This window comes from Siniperca chuatsi, linkage group LG19, assembly GCF_020085105.1.
Source record: "Siniperca chuatsi isolate FFG_IHB_CAS linkage group LG19, ASM2008510v1, whole genome shotgun sequence".
Classification (NCBI taxonomy): domain Eukaryota; kingdom Metazoa; phylum Chordata; class Actinopteri; order Centrarchiformes; family Sinipercidae; genus Siniperca; species Siniperca chuatsi.
In genome coordinates this window covers 16,458,427-16,473,755 of record NC_058060.1, presented here as the reverse complement: position 1 = coordinate 16,473,755, position 15,329 = coordinate 16,458,427, and positions in this window count along the sequence as shown.

Sequence of the window (15,329 nt, the reverse complement as noted above, 5' to 3'; positions counted from 1 at the left end):
AAATATCAGGATTCTTTATAGATGTGTAATTGGTTAGATTAACCTAAGTATCAATATTTACTTTTTATTTAATCTGTGACTCAGTTTGCAGATCTGATTTGTTATTACAGTGATTAATCACTCAAAACCATCTCTTTCATCCTATTTGATTTGGTCCCTTTGATATAATGTCCTCTAAAGTTTGACAGTTTTTCTCCTCTTCTACATCAGTCTTCTCACAACTGTAAATCTTGCCCTGACACCTGAAACACTATAAATGCTGCAGACTCCTGTCATCCAAGCAGCAGCTCTAGTAATGGATATCATCGTGACTTGTGCGGTTGTAGGCTCTTGCCATCTCTTCCCCTTTGCATTTGAGAGGGAAGGGGTCAACTGGAGTAAAAGGGAGGGACATGGATTGCCTTGAAAGACAAACATCTCCTGCAAATGGCCCCTGTGTTTATTCAGCTGAGGATTGGACAGCAGCCAGAGCATCACTGTGGCAGACTCCTTCTTCCACAGCATATGTGAGGGCAATACGTTGAAATTTGCGTTTGATACATGACAAATGAGACAGTATTGAACAGCAGGGGTGCTGGTAAGGCATGGCTGATGAGGTACAGCCGGTGTGGTCGAGGGTAAGAGGAGGGACGGGGGCACCATGTTTCTGCCAAGATCCTTTCACATCAAACCGTCATGTTGGGGGAATTGCTTTTACTGATATTTGTCATAAAATGTGGCACAAAAATAGTAAAGTATGGGGAAAAGAAATGGGTAATGTATTGCTATCTTCATTACTGTACTATGACATGGCATTGCTGCTGAACAAAACTCCAAATTGACCAAAGGTGGATCTTTACACTTTACACGCTCCGATCACCTGTCTGTGTCGAAAATGCTAATTAGCCTCAAAGCAGCCGCCTTTCGTTAAGAAAGCCTTTGCATCTTGCATGCAAAAATATGCATTTCAGCTTTATTTTTAATCCAAGAGTTTCAAACTTGCACCATCCAAATAGCATTAACCTGGTGATTATACAGTACATTGGCTTTAAAAATTGCAAACGTTATATACACCTTTCATCTTTCACCCACTTCACGTGACCAAGACCTTGGTCTGACAAAACCAGATAAAGTGGCATTATTCCAACTATGGGCTGATATTTACCACATTTATCCGGATATGTGACATTGAGAGGGACAAGCAGAACCAGCAGGGCGATTAAGGCCCTATTATCACCTGTGCCTCCAAGACATCCGTGACTTCGCCACATATCCACATGGGCAGGAAATCTGTCGAGCTGCAGACTAGCAGTGACTTTGAAATCAACCTCTTACGATGAGTTGCAATGTAAAGTACTTTGAAAAGCAAGATGGTGCTTTACCTGAGCAGATCATCTGTTGTCACTACAAGTCTTTTGGGGGGTTGGTCGATCACATCCGTCAAAGTGTTTAGGAGGGTTCGTATCAAGCGGAACATTCTTTCATCTCGCTTAAGGATGAGTGTGGCGTTTACGCCTTCAGCTAAGCTCTGAAGTGACACCTCCGTCCTGATCGTTTGGCCTTAACTGGGTGTTGATCAGCAGCTCTCACATTCAATCAGAGTGGAACCTTGTGTCAGAGTCGGAGCAGGTTTTTAATCCAAACCTTTTTTCTCTTCACATCTCAGTGATGTTCTTTCAAACTCAAGTCACAATTGCAAGAATTGGGTGAAGCTAAAGAATTTAATCTGGATATTGAAACTGTATTTCTGATTGGAAAGTAACATTATAGCGAGATATCATTTAAGAACCACAAATTCCAAACCTACTGTATGTGTGGCTAAAGCTTGTGTCAATGCAATGTTTTGACTGTTTAAGTAATAGTAATTCTGCCTAATAAATGGCATGGCAATTTTGGACATTATAACTTGTGCTTATTATGCTATATAATTGCTATAACCTTCATGCTGTAATTGATGCAGACTTTCTCTCAAAGGGGTTTTTTAGTGGTTTGACAGAAAAGCAAACCATAAAAAAATGTTATGTTATAACTGCTGTTTTACAGGGATCTGTGAGCGATAAATCACATGTTCAGGAATCACTTTAATGTTTGTTGATTTGAAAGCATAGATAGCACAGCTTGTACATACTGATTGACTAATAATCACATAATTTTTCGGTGTCTGAAGGCCCAGTCACTATCAAGAGTCTGCTGCAACAAGTCTCGTTCTTAAGGAAATCCTGATTGTTTGTCACCGGGGAGGGTCTCGTCTTTAAAACGCCATCACATACCATCTCTCATCTAAGATATAGCACCTACTAGGAGGTGTAGACTGTCTTAAGTGAGACTGTGAAATCCCCTTGATGCTCAGTGATGGAAAATGTGTCTAAATTCCCAACTTGACACCCAGATTCTGCCACCTCTGCTACTGTGGGATCCAGTGTCTCTGGGTGAAGGGGATGTCACAGCTTACGGACCGACTTCCTTGTAGCTACTCAAGCATTAACACAAGAACGCCTTCATTAGGAGATGTTTCCATTTAAGGTATATAGGTTGACTAAAATATACGATCAAATGTCTCCCGATAGCATTGATTACAGAGTGTTAAATACAAGTGTGGAAATGTTGTAGGTGGATAATTGTGTGCTTAGTGGATAAATGAAGTTGTAAAACCCCTCTGGTATATTTCTTGTAAGATTAAGGAGCATGGAGGTTTCTTTTTGCTATTTACCTGAACAGGAGTGAAATGCTTTCAGATTGTTTGTACTGAGGCAATAAAGAGATCTCACATGTGTATTTAGCACTTAGTCTTGTTTCATTATGTGCGTTTACACTACGTACAGCACTGAATTATACTATATAAATGGTCCTGTGAGGAGGGAAAAAAGAAGAAAGAAACTCAGACTCGCTGCCTTCTTTCCAGGAACCAACCAACTGGGATGGTTTTAATGCCACAACATGATTTGTATTTTTACATTTGCTTTACATATGATTATGTTATTACATATTTTCTGTTCGCAATCACAATCAGGTCGCATTACAGGGTTAGATGTAATCCCAAAGTAATACAAATTCAGCTCACAGCTAATGATATTCATGAGGTGCAGCGTGCCCCAGCACTCTGCCTGTAGCTTGTACCTATTGTTAAGCCTTCCTATCTTTCCCTGAGGTATAGGCTAGTGGCAACATTTAAGGAAATGACATAATCTACACTTGCACGCATAGTGTAGAAAAGCTGTCATTGAAACTGAAAGTATTAGGGACTGGTTTGTTAATGTTTGCATTATATCAAATGTCCTCCCCTTTAGGAAAATGACTAGGGAATAGAACTGAACTCTTTAAATTATGATGTCTTCCATGAGGTACGAACTTAGATATATCCTTCCAATAAATTATTAGGCAAAAACTACTTGTGAGATATTACAAGTGTTTTCTCTCGAAACATCAAAGCAGCTCAGTCTGTTGTTATCCTTCATGTCATTATCAAGAGCTTTACTAAAGGACATGAAAACTTGCAGCCCTCGTCTATGTCACTGCCTGCCATTTAACATAAGACAATAACCTCCTTAAGTACGAGAGCTCTGCCTGCATTAGGCAAAAAAAAAAAAAAAAGGCTTGTGTAATTAGTCTTGCACTATAAATCAAGTGGTGTGAATCTATTTCGCCATGCCCTAATTGAAAGTGCTCTCTTTTTTTTCTCCTTCGGTGCTGTAGTCGGACACAGAGCGCCATTGGATGGTGATAGATGTGGAATCCAGCACAAACAGTTTGAACCAGTCAGGCCGTGATTGATCAGTACCCTCTGGGATGTCGGGTGGATCTTTCTCCTTCAACCAGAAGATAAAAGCCTTAACGACTCTCCAGTCTTGTTGTACCTCCCAATTGTGTGTTTGTGTGTGTGTCTCTCTGTGTGTCAGTGTTTTATTATTTCGCAGTGTTTGACCTTGAAGGTTCTGTGTGCATTTGGGCTGTGATGTCTCAATGATTTCTCTTTTAAGTGCCAAAATGCGCCTTTTATGCGCTATTGATGCTGCTATACACACACTACATAAATGCCCCATGGAGGAGGCCATTTGCATGAAAATTTAGTTGATTTATGACTGGATTCTATAGCATTTTCTATAATCACCGAGCACATTTTTGCAGGGGCTTAGTAGTGGCCGTAGTGATGCCACAGTACAGTGCTGTAACCCAACTTCAAAGACCGTTTTGTTCACACGCACCCTCACAAAAACACAGGGTGACTTCACTGGCTTCCAGTGGCAAAGGTGGACCAGCTGGGTTGTTTTGTTCTTCACTTGTGTTTTTTTCCCCCCCTTTCTTTCTGTTTTCCCCCCTCTTCATCGTCCCCAGTTCTTCTCCAATCTTTTTTTCTCTGAGCATTTGCTCCGGAGATTTACACTTGCTGTTGTTGATAGAATAAAAAAAAAAACTGTAAGCAGGAAAGCGGGCGATGCTGGTGATTCAGGTTTGGTGTGTGGTATTTCAATGAGGTCTAGGCTGATTGTCCTGTAGTGGCGATGGATGTGGCTCTTGGAAGTGGAGGTGCATTGGTGGGGATCACTCGGCATCTGGCCCAACACTCTTGTGTCACCGTGACCCTCCTGTGGGGGAGGCAGTGAGGGCCACAGTAGGGGGTCCCACTGAAAAGCAACATAAATTTCAGAGGGAGAATCAATAGACTGTGAGAATTGTAAGAGATGCATTGGTTTGGACTCTCTGACTGTGACCCTGGTACTTTGCTATATAGAAGTCGGCGAGGACGCACCTACAATCCTCAACAACAGTGAAAATAACGACAAAACAACAGCATGTACGATCCACTAAGACTAGGCAGTTTTGTATGACTTTTGAATATCACACTAACTCAACTATACATCCAATTCTGTGGCATGGCTGAATTCTAGGGATAGCCTCAGAGAAAAAAAGGAAAAAAAAGTCTGTTACATGGGGGAAACCTATTCTCCCACAAGATGTATAAATAGCTGCAGCCATGGCTCTCTGTGTCAAAGTTAGGACACTCAGTGGGGTGCAGACTTCAAAGCAACCAGGGATTTCTCCAAAACAACTGCTGGCAATTTCAAATCAGCATTCCCTCTGAAAGCAATGTAACCTTTCACCTGTATTCTGGCATGAGATAACTAGAGGAGAAAATGTCAAATTCGGAATATACAGTACACTTTGTCAGATAAAAACTGTTTATTTAGGACTTGAGAATGAGGTTTTGCCATTTAGGAATATCCTTAAAATAATAAAAAAATCCTTTTTAAATAGATATGTCATTGCATGCCACATAATGATAAAAAAACGATTTTTTAGAAAACAATAGTTTTAGTTGGCTTTGGCAGCAGATTTCATCTTGAGAAACTGAAAACGCAGCTGGTCAGGCTTCAAAAGACGCCTCATTTGACACTTGGTGGCAAACGAAAATGACCCAGAAGGGTTAAAGGCCAAAAAATAAAGTCCAGAATTTCCTAAGAATATATTTAAAGCAGCAACAGGACAGTGAAGCTAATTTCAATACAATACAAATACAAATACAAATTTGTATTTGTATTTGTTTTGGTCTCCAAACCAGACATTTGAATTCATTGTGAGCAAACAAAAAAAGAGAAGGAAATAAAGATAGCCATAAGCCTATTCAATAAAGACACGGGGTTAACATGGTATTGTGTCTTTGATGGAGTCTGCCTGTGGTGCATTGTGGGTAGTGGGGTGCTCTCTGGCCGCAGCGGGAGACTGGCGGCTCTGTCCAGTTTTCAGGTGCTGTCACTCTCTCCTCAGTCATTAATTATGGGATAAAAAAACTCTAATCCCTCAGCCTTTGAAGCGCCAGGCCACTTTTCAAGGCTATACACTTTGGAATAGAGCTACAATATCTCTCTCTCTCTCTCTCACACACACACACACACACACACACACAGGACACAATGTATGCTACTTCAAACTATAAGGAGAGAGCATATGCACATTTATTTTTATGCTTTTTGCATTGCACTTTATCTGCTAGTAGGACTATGATTTAGTGTGTTTTTGGTGATGATGATCTTCATATTTTATAGCTAATATAATTTCTTTATATGTGATTAAACCTGTACAGCATAGAATTTCCTCCCAGGATTTAGTTCCTTTACTGTTAGTCATTTAGCATTTGGTGTCTGCAGCATTTTCAAGCTATGAATTATGATAATATCAGTTATTTTCAACAGTATCAAGGTGCACTGTATTCACGTTTCATCTCCCCCATCGCAGGTGAGTGCTCCACAGAGAGCAAAAATCATTCACAGAAAGCTACGCTATGAACATTCCCTGAATTTTACATTTTTCAACTCATTACCCATAATCTTCTCCTTACAGAGCTTCTCAAAGAATGAAGTCAGCATTAGCAGAGGTGATATGAGGATATCTTGTTCCTTTTTCTCTTTTATTAATTTGCTAATGCTGTTTGTTATTATGTCTGAAAACACATTCAGGCAGATGGAAAGTCCTCTCCTCCAAGATCAAAGTGGAGTCCCTGCTGAACGGTCATACAAGACTGTCACCCCCGTCTCTCGTAAGCAGACTGTGTAATCAGATCTCAGCCCTGTGCTTCATGGAAGAAAACAGCCACTGGAGATTGGCAGCCTACAACAGGTTTTATGGCTGTTGTTTCAGGTGGGAGGCAAGTTAGTCGGATGCATGACTGTCAGAGGGATTTTACACTGCCCTCTTGTGCTCTGACACATACTGTACTCCCTCTCTCCTGTTCACGCTGACTAATTTTTACTGCTGTATGTCCCTACAGCTGAGACAGCACAGCAGCAAACAACAAAAGAGGCAGCAGTGCAGTTAAATATTATGTACATATTATTCAAAATGCTGAGGGATATGAGTTTTAGCTGATCTGTACAGTAGTTCATTTTTTTTCGAAGCTGCAGGTTATAAAAACAGGCATAACCACTGCAACAGTGCGTGCATTCCTTGTTTTAATACTCAGCCTTTGAATTAGCTTACTTAGCCCTCATACAAAGGGATTAGTGGCATATTGCTTTTGCATAACAGTATTACTTACACCTCACACTGCTGCTGGTAAGAGATTAGTTTTGGTCATATTTTAATAAAAAAAAGCAGACCTTTCACTTCAAAACATGTTTGTTCTCTGTCTCTTTAAAAATGAATGTAACAAACAGATGTTTTCTTATTTCATATAAAAAACAAGTCCGTTTTTGAAAAAAAATAAAATAAAACAGACATAACCTCCTCAATATTATTTTATATTAGGACTGATTAAAAATGGTAGAAATTCTGAGCTGCACTCTTCCTGCTCTGCCACATGTCAAAAGGATAGGAGAGGAGGGTGAGGAGGAATAATTGTTTGATCTGTCCTTTTGCCTGTCGCTGCCCTAATCACTCAAGACTGATTCAGAAAATGCAGGCTTGAATGTCAGAGGGCCTCCTGTGGAGAGGTGGAGCATTTCAGCGGCTTTGGACAGCCGTGCCCCGGTAATCACCACTCTCAACCTGGCCGGGCACTCCAGCACTCCCCTGATTGAGCACCTCAATCTAACAAGGTGCTATTGCTGCAGCCAGAGATTCTGCCAGGTTTTGACAAACCAGTGGATTGTCCCTGATCATCATGGGACATTTCTTTTTTCGCAGCTCAGCCATGCATGCTGCAGGCAGCCTCAGAGTCAGGCACACCTGCCAGTGCTCTGAACGTGAGTGCTGCACGGGAAATTAAAAATGAGCTTGAAGGTTACTGTCCTTCAAAAAAAATAAATCTAATAATTCTGCATCATTTGAAGGATACATCACCAGAGATCAGTTTCCTGTCATGTTGTACTGTGGAGTCATTTTTGGGAATACAGTTCACATTTCCCCTGTGATTTCTGACTGTTACCACACTTTCTCTGACCTTGTTTCTGTCTGTGACACCAGGGCTTACCCTAAGGGAATATACATCCAGATCTTAGCTAGATAGCAGCATGTTTACAATTACCTTTAACCTTAAACTTTTACCTCTAGAGACGTAATTGATTAGAGGTAGCTAGCTGCAGTTTGTCAGCCTTTAAATTATGATTCTTTATGATTTAAGACAACTAACAATTCCTCTCATTATCAATTAATCTGCCAATTAGTTTCTCAATAAATTAATTAATTTATCTATGAAATGTCAAAAAAAAGTGAAAAAATGCAATTACAAGAAAAGCAGCAAATTCTCACATTGGACTAAGTGTAGGTTTTGCATTTTGCTTACATAAAGTGATCAGGACGATTCATCAATCAGAAAAGTTAACAATCTGTCGCTCTGATTAATCATTTCAGCTCTATAGACAACAGTGTAACACTTGTGCAGTTTTAGTGACAAATATCTGCATCTTGCAAAATCAATGCAAATATGCTATGCACCAAAATAACTATAAGCACAAGGATATGAAAACGAGCGCTGCCATACAGCAACACACAGCAGACAAAAACAAACCACTACTGAACATGAAAATACAAAAGAATTTTCTCTGTGTGCAAAATCAGTCCAGTTGTTCTCCACAGCAAGTGTATAACACACCTCATCAATACAGCATTTTAACATGACTAATATTAGCTTCTTGGCTTGTAGAAATGGTTACTCATAAAGAATTCATGGATTTTACTTCAACAGTCTGGGACAGTCCAATGAATATTTATGCCAGTGAACAACTCTCAAAGCAACTGTAGATGTAAAACTTGTAATGACTGGTAACTGATTTCACACTCCCATGACTTTTGAGTTTCAACAGTCAAATGGGTTTTTGCCTTGAAAATCTGTCTGGGTCCTCAGAATGACTGCAGCTATAACCACATATCGTAAAGGCAGTAAGGGATCACAGGTCTAACTGGGCAAAGGTTCATTCAAAGTTTGGCATTTTACATAAAATGTGGTGAAGGAAGTGTAAAAATACAATTAAAATAGGTGTTTAATGTTAAAGTCGGATGAAAGTTGAAACAAAAAGCAATCAAAAGTCTAATACATAACTTCTAACTTAACACAGACGTGGTAATATAAAATGAATTCCTTTAAAAATAACAAGCCTAAGGACTGTAGTGATTTCTAGAGTTTAACCTTTACAGTTAAATTAGGACAGTTTAAGTGGTACTTCCAGATTGCTTCAGCCTGCTTAAGCGGTTAATTGTAAAATCCTTCTCATAGCATTTTAATACATCATAACACAGCTGCCGAAAAAAGACTGCGTTTGAAGGGTTCAAATGCATTTGGAGTCACTACTAGCTGTAGGATGTTAGGCAATGCATTCGGAAATTATGATCAATTGTAAGTCTTACAAAGCTGGATTTAAAGTGTCATAAATGTCTCCATTCAATGGGAAATAATAGCCTTGTACAGACTTGCGCGAGTTGAAATTCATTGTAGCCTTGCCTCCAGTTCTTTAACCTCTCATCCGTTTTCAGCTTAATATAATATTGTTGATTTATCTGTGATATATTTGGAGCTGCAGGCATTTTCCCCCTCCTATTCTGAAATGAATAGATTGTCTTCAAGGGTGTGGATGGGTGTTTCATTATTCTAGTTGACTTGACTGTGAATTGTGGCAAGAGCATGGCGGTCACTCCATCAAAAGGAATTATGTTCAGTTTCTCACAAAGACATTTGTCATATGGGGACAGGAGGTATTAGAGCAATGAAAGACTCTTAACTCCTGTTAAAATCAGCACCTTGGACTTCTTGCCAAAGGAGCCGAGGGAAAACAGCCACTTGGTCTCCTGCGTTCTTGGTGGCATTTTCAACGTAGATCCTCATAACTTGATGCTGAAAGTTGATTAATAGTACATTTAGCACAACTCACAGCCTTCTTCTCGGTAATAAATTAGGGTCATTAATCAATAAAGAGCACAGCAATTCCAGGAGACAGGGGACATGCTGGTTCCTAATAGAAAAAGAGAGGACTGACGCTAAGGCCTTTCCCACCATTGACCACCCTGGCTGAGGTGTTCATTGTGCACCTGCCTAAATCCAATTAAATGACATAATTAATGAAGATCTTTCTCAACAGTAATTGATTTTTTGTGACAAACCAGTTAGTACAGCCTGTCACTGTTTACTGAGTTTCATTACTTCATGGCTTAAAAGTTAGACTAAAACTAATATTTCTGTGTATTTCTTTTATTAAAACAGAAGGATTTCCTCATAAGAGAAGCACAGATTTTGAGATGTCTCTTGCTCTTGAGATGAAATGTAAATGTTTCAGGAGGCTCAGCAGTCTTTATTTGATAGCAGCAGAGATTTGATGGCTGGTAGCAAACAATACAATCCGGTCCAACAATGGACCCAAAAAGGGACTCCGAAGACTGAGCACTAAATTTGTCCTTCATTCATTTAAAGACAGTTCGTAGACAGATCATCCTCTATAACATCCAAACATGAGTACAACTATACAATCAATTAACAATGATAAGGGAAGTATAGTTAGGAGAGAAAGTTCTACACTAGCAGAAAACCGTTACGTGCTTGAGTGGTGGATGAATGACTCTCAGGTTCGCCTGGCTACCTGAAAAAGCACCTTCCCCATCCAACGCTGTCCAAAGCTGTCACATTGCCTCTGCTTCATTCAGCTTGATTAATGATAAGCTCTGGGGCACAGCTAGAAAGTCTAGTCTCAATTATGAAAAAGGCAGTAACTAGTCCATTGTGCTGATGCCTTTATTCCACTGACAACGCTGACAAATAGCAATATTTCTAATCAGAGTTGAATCATTTATCACTCATTTATTGGCGTTCTTTGACTCCCTGCCTCATCCATCCAAACCTGACCTATCCTTTAAGCCATGGAGCCGCATGCTACACCCTTTTCATCCTTTTAGTCATTCCTGTGTTGAAACTATTTCACACTATTTATAGGCGTTCTAATAAGAAATCAAATACTATGTTGTGATAATCTCCTAAATGGCTATTTGCATCTCCAAAGCATTTGCCAGTGTCAATTTTGTATTGTAAATAAATTTGCCTGGAAAGAAAAACAGGCAACTTTCCCTATTTCACCATTAAATTCACAACGCCTAGAGTTTATAGGGGAAGATAAGTGAGTTTAATATGCACTGGAGGGTAAAGAAAATATTCTATTACTGCATGTAGTGTAGAAATTACCCCATAAAGAAACTAATATGGCAATTTGGGGAGCAATTTTTTATTACGATTTTTATGATGCACAGTTCTACTTATGGTAATGAAGTTGTCATTGTACTTGTTCACTGCTGCTAATGCAGAGCCCATCTTTCAATTTGTACGAATTAGACTAAACTGTTACAAATGAACTTCATTAATGCTGGAATGAGAAAAAACATGTTATTGCATTTCTGGACCACTGGCTCTGGGATTGTGTGTTTTATATTGTTTTGATCTAATTTTGGAGTTGAGAGAAAACACTCTCTTAGGTATATAGGACTGTTTGAAAATACAAACAAACAGCAGGGGATCGTTATCTATTTCGAAATGGATACTACACCAAAGTCTCATTGAGAAGAAGGATGGTGTGGTTTACGATTGTTTCTGAACCAACACTTTATCTATTCTAATTCTAGTATATTTAGTGTCACATGGGCATCAATTGGGTATAACAAGGTGTTGCTCTCATAATTTCTTAGCCTACATGGGTCTAAATTTAATGTGATAGTTTCTTATCATTATAAGGGAAAGCAAAGATCAAGCAAAACTAAAATCTGAAATAAAAAAACACATCAAAGGAACCACTGAGGACCAGTGTTCACTCTGGTGATCGGTGTATTATATTCTTTTATTGACCAAATAATAATATCTTGTCTGTCATCAGTAATTGCTCCACTTGTCCTTAGTCAATGTAAATGGGTGTGAAAGTTTTCACTAGAAAATAATATTAGATGCAGGGACTGAGCCACATTTGGATTGTGATGATGTTATATCGTGTCTTGATGGGTTTTACTGCAGAACAGTGTCCCTAAGACACAAAATCTAGATGTGGGACAGTTATTGGAGCTTGACCCTAAAACCTAAGACTTACCTGTTTCACAAGAATTGTACACATGGTTTTGTGAACTCCCAATATTTATATATTATCCCACCACTTCATAACTTCTACTCTGCTTTTTAGGGGTAGGATAAGTAACTTGCTGTAAAATTAAGTCATTAAGAGGTAAATGCATAACTACAGTAATTACACCACATTTTGATTAACATGTCAAAGTCATTATGTAATCACTCTACTCTTGCTACCTCTGGACCTGCTGGAGGAACATCAAATCCATACATATGGTAAAAATGCATAATTTTTCAGGAGTCTATTTTCATATTAATATTTGCTTTGGATATTGATAGCAACCTCAGAATGACTACCTTGTTTTGAATACCAAAATGTTATCCCCAGTGATCAGTGTTACCAAACAAAAATCTGAGAAAACACAGTTATCTTACTCCAGTCTGGCAAGTGGAAAAATCAATGTCCACTGTCAATACCAGGTGGAGTAATTAACTGTTGAGTCTTCATTCATTTGAAAGTGAACACTGAGCTTGGCTCAATGAGTACAATCCCTTAATCTTATTCCGTTCGCTGATTAAGAAACCCGGAAATGTTCAAATGTGACTGGACAGATGTTGGGAATCAGGTTTGATTTTTGTAATTGCTTTGTACTCTTCAGGCACACTTCTCTCTCTGCGTCTTTCATTCAATTTAACAAATGGTTAATATGCTGAAATGTCCATTTAAGGATTCTGGCAGACAGTGGTGCAGTGCATTTCTTTTCAAGAAAAGTAGCAACAACTGAATAGTATTGGTGTAAGGTTGACCAAGCAGCAATCAGGCACAAAAAGGCATCTGAAGCTATTTAGCAGTCAGAGTGTTTTTATTTTTAAGTCGAGTTGTGAAGCATATTTACCATGCAGGTCTGGCCAAAGAGGGAAAAGAAGACTTCCAATTAAAAATGTGTTTTGCTTATTAGTTTTGGTCACATTTTAGTCGTTTTTATCCATCATAGTTTTGGTCTGGTTTTAGTCGACAAAACGTCATTACATTTTATTCAACTTTTAGTGAAAATGGTTTCTCTCTTTAAACTAATTCAGTTAGGCTAATACAGGTATCGGAAATTGGAATCAAGGTGACATCATGTTTCTTTTTAAACATGCCAGACAGTTGATCAGGCTGTTGTGTAGGTTGTACTTAAAAATATTACCATTACAAGCACACTAGTGCTGAAACAATAAGTCGATTAATATGCCTACCTGGCCTTAGGGCTAAGAAATCATACACAAATATCTTCTAAATAAATCGCTGTGTGATCTTAGAAACAACCATTTGACTAGATAGTAATTGCAATGCATGTTCAGGGCTTGCCATTACGCTTTTTCTGGTAAGGACAAGTAAGTGAAAACGGATTGAGCATAACAACAAGTTGCTTGTCCAAATATATAAATACAGCACTGACGAGAGATGTAAAACCAGTTTAGATGTGATTAACTAGAGATATTAAAAATGAATATCTAAATCTCTGTTGTCTTTCTGGCTAAGAGTAGCAGTAGTATCCAAAATGTGTGTACGTTTGTGCTATAAATGAGCCACAGATGACACGAGATGAACACAGGTGTCAGGCAGAACAAGAGTACCAATGTGAAGACATATCACCAAGCAAACCAAATGCTGGCTAAATGTTACAAGACATGCCGACATATACAACTGAGTGTGTCGTACTTTGGAGGGCACAGGGTGACAATCTGTTTCCTCCTTACTCTCTTTTTGACTTATTTCAGTCTTTATCTGACACTTGTGAAATAAGGGTATTCCAACTTGTCTGTGAATGCTTTGACATCTGCTATTACGCATTTCAGAGGGTTGTCTTTAGCGATTTATTTGCAGGTTTGGAAAATGAATTTAACATCACGGGATTAGAAAGCATAGGATTTATTATATCCATCACCATAGCACTGAGTGACACTAAGCTGTCTTTCAAGCATCCAAATGATACTCTCAAATTTAATGAGATCTTAAGCCCTGCCAACATATAATTAAAAACGTTGACACAGTGAAATAAGAATGCAAAAATGTCTCCTAGGACTCTGCAGTGAACTTCAAGCCACTATGCTTAGCAAGTACTATTCATTAAGTACATAAAACGTGGAAGTGCACTATGAGGCTATCCAATATTCACTGCTGTCTTGCCACTGTTTAGAGATGTCTTTATTTCTGTTTTGTTTTCATAATTCTGTTAGATAGATCCCTGTGCTGTGATTTAATCATTATTTGGCAGTCTGTCACTGTATAAACTCAACAAGGCCTTACTTTGAAGGGCAGTAACTGACTTAAGTGTTAGATACAGGAAGGCACCCCGTTCTTATTTGGTGCTTTAGTGTGAGAAAGCCAAGCTTTTAAAAGTCTCCCCTCCTCAGCCCAGTTTTCTGTCTAAGACTGAATTTGATTTTCAAACTCAAATGAGAAAATTATTAAAAATAGCCCCTTAACTGTGGTCTTTCTGTAGAACCACACAATCCACTGGCCTTTAGTGTTAAAGTGTCAATCCTTACCACAATGTAGAACAATGTTTGAAAAACAACTGAATGCACTGAATTGTTGTTTTTGTGGTGTGTCCATTTTAAAGATTTGTTTATTAATTTAAAAAGGTGCTCTGTCGAGTTTTCGGGTAAACAAACAAAGTTAGGATTACATTCACTGTTTCTAACCAAAATGCAATGTGTGTATCCTTGAGGTCAAACAAATCTGCTGAATGTATTTCCATCTTCACAAAACACAGCTAAGCCGACTTTTTAAATATTTCATATCCTGCATTGTTTGCATCCACATTTACTTGCTAACAGTCTTCCCCTAAATTGCATTTGTTGGCACACTGCAACATTTATATCATACATTTATATCATACACACGCATGCATGATATAAATGTTAAACATAAACAAAATATAAACAAAACAGGGACCCGCTCATAAAAACATTGCTCCATAGCGCTTCTAGTGCTCAAAAACTCCACGATATCTTTAAAAAGGAAAAAACGTTTTACAAGTAGATTTTAGTTATTAAAAGTTATGAATGCTTTCTGATGCTGTTAAAACTTTGTTTACATCTGTAATGTTTTCAAATAGCAGTGAAACATGCCTGCATGTTCAATTATGACCAGATGACAAACACACAAAATGCTGATTTCCATCAATAAGACAAACTCAGCTCGCATTGATAGTCAAGAAAGGATTATGGATTGACCCTCTAACTTTTACTGTACAAGTGCAAGTTACCTTGATAGTAGTGTGGTTTCAAAGACCATCCAGTTATTTACTTTGCACATTTGACAGACTGTTATCGCTGTCATACTAAAAGAGGTTTAAAAAGAACGCAACTAATGTGATTTCTAACCTTCTTTTTCTCAGAC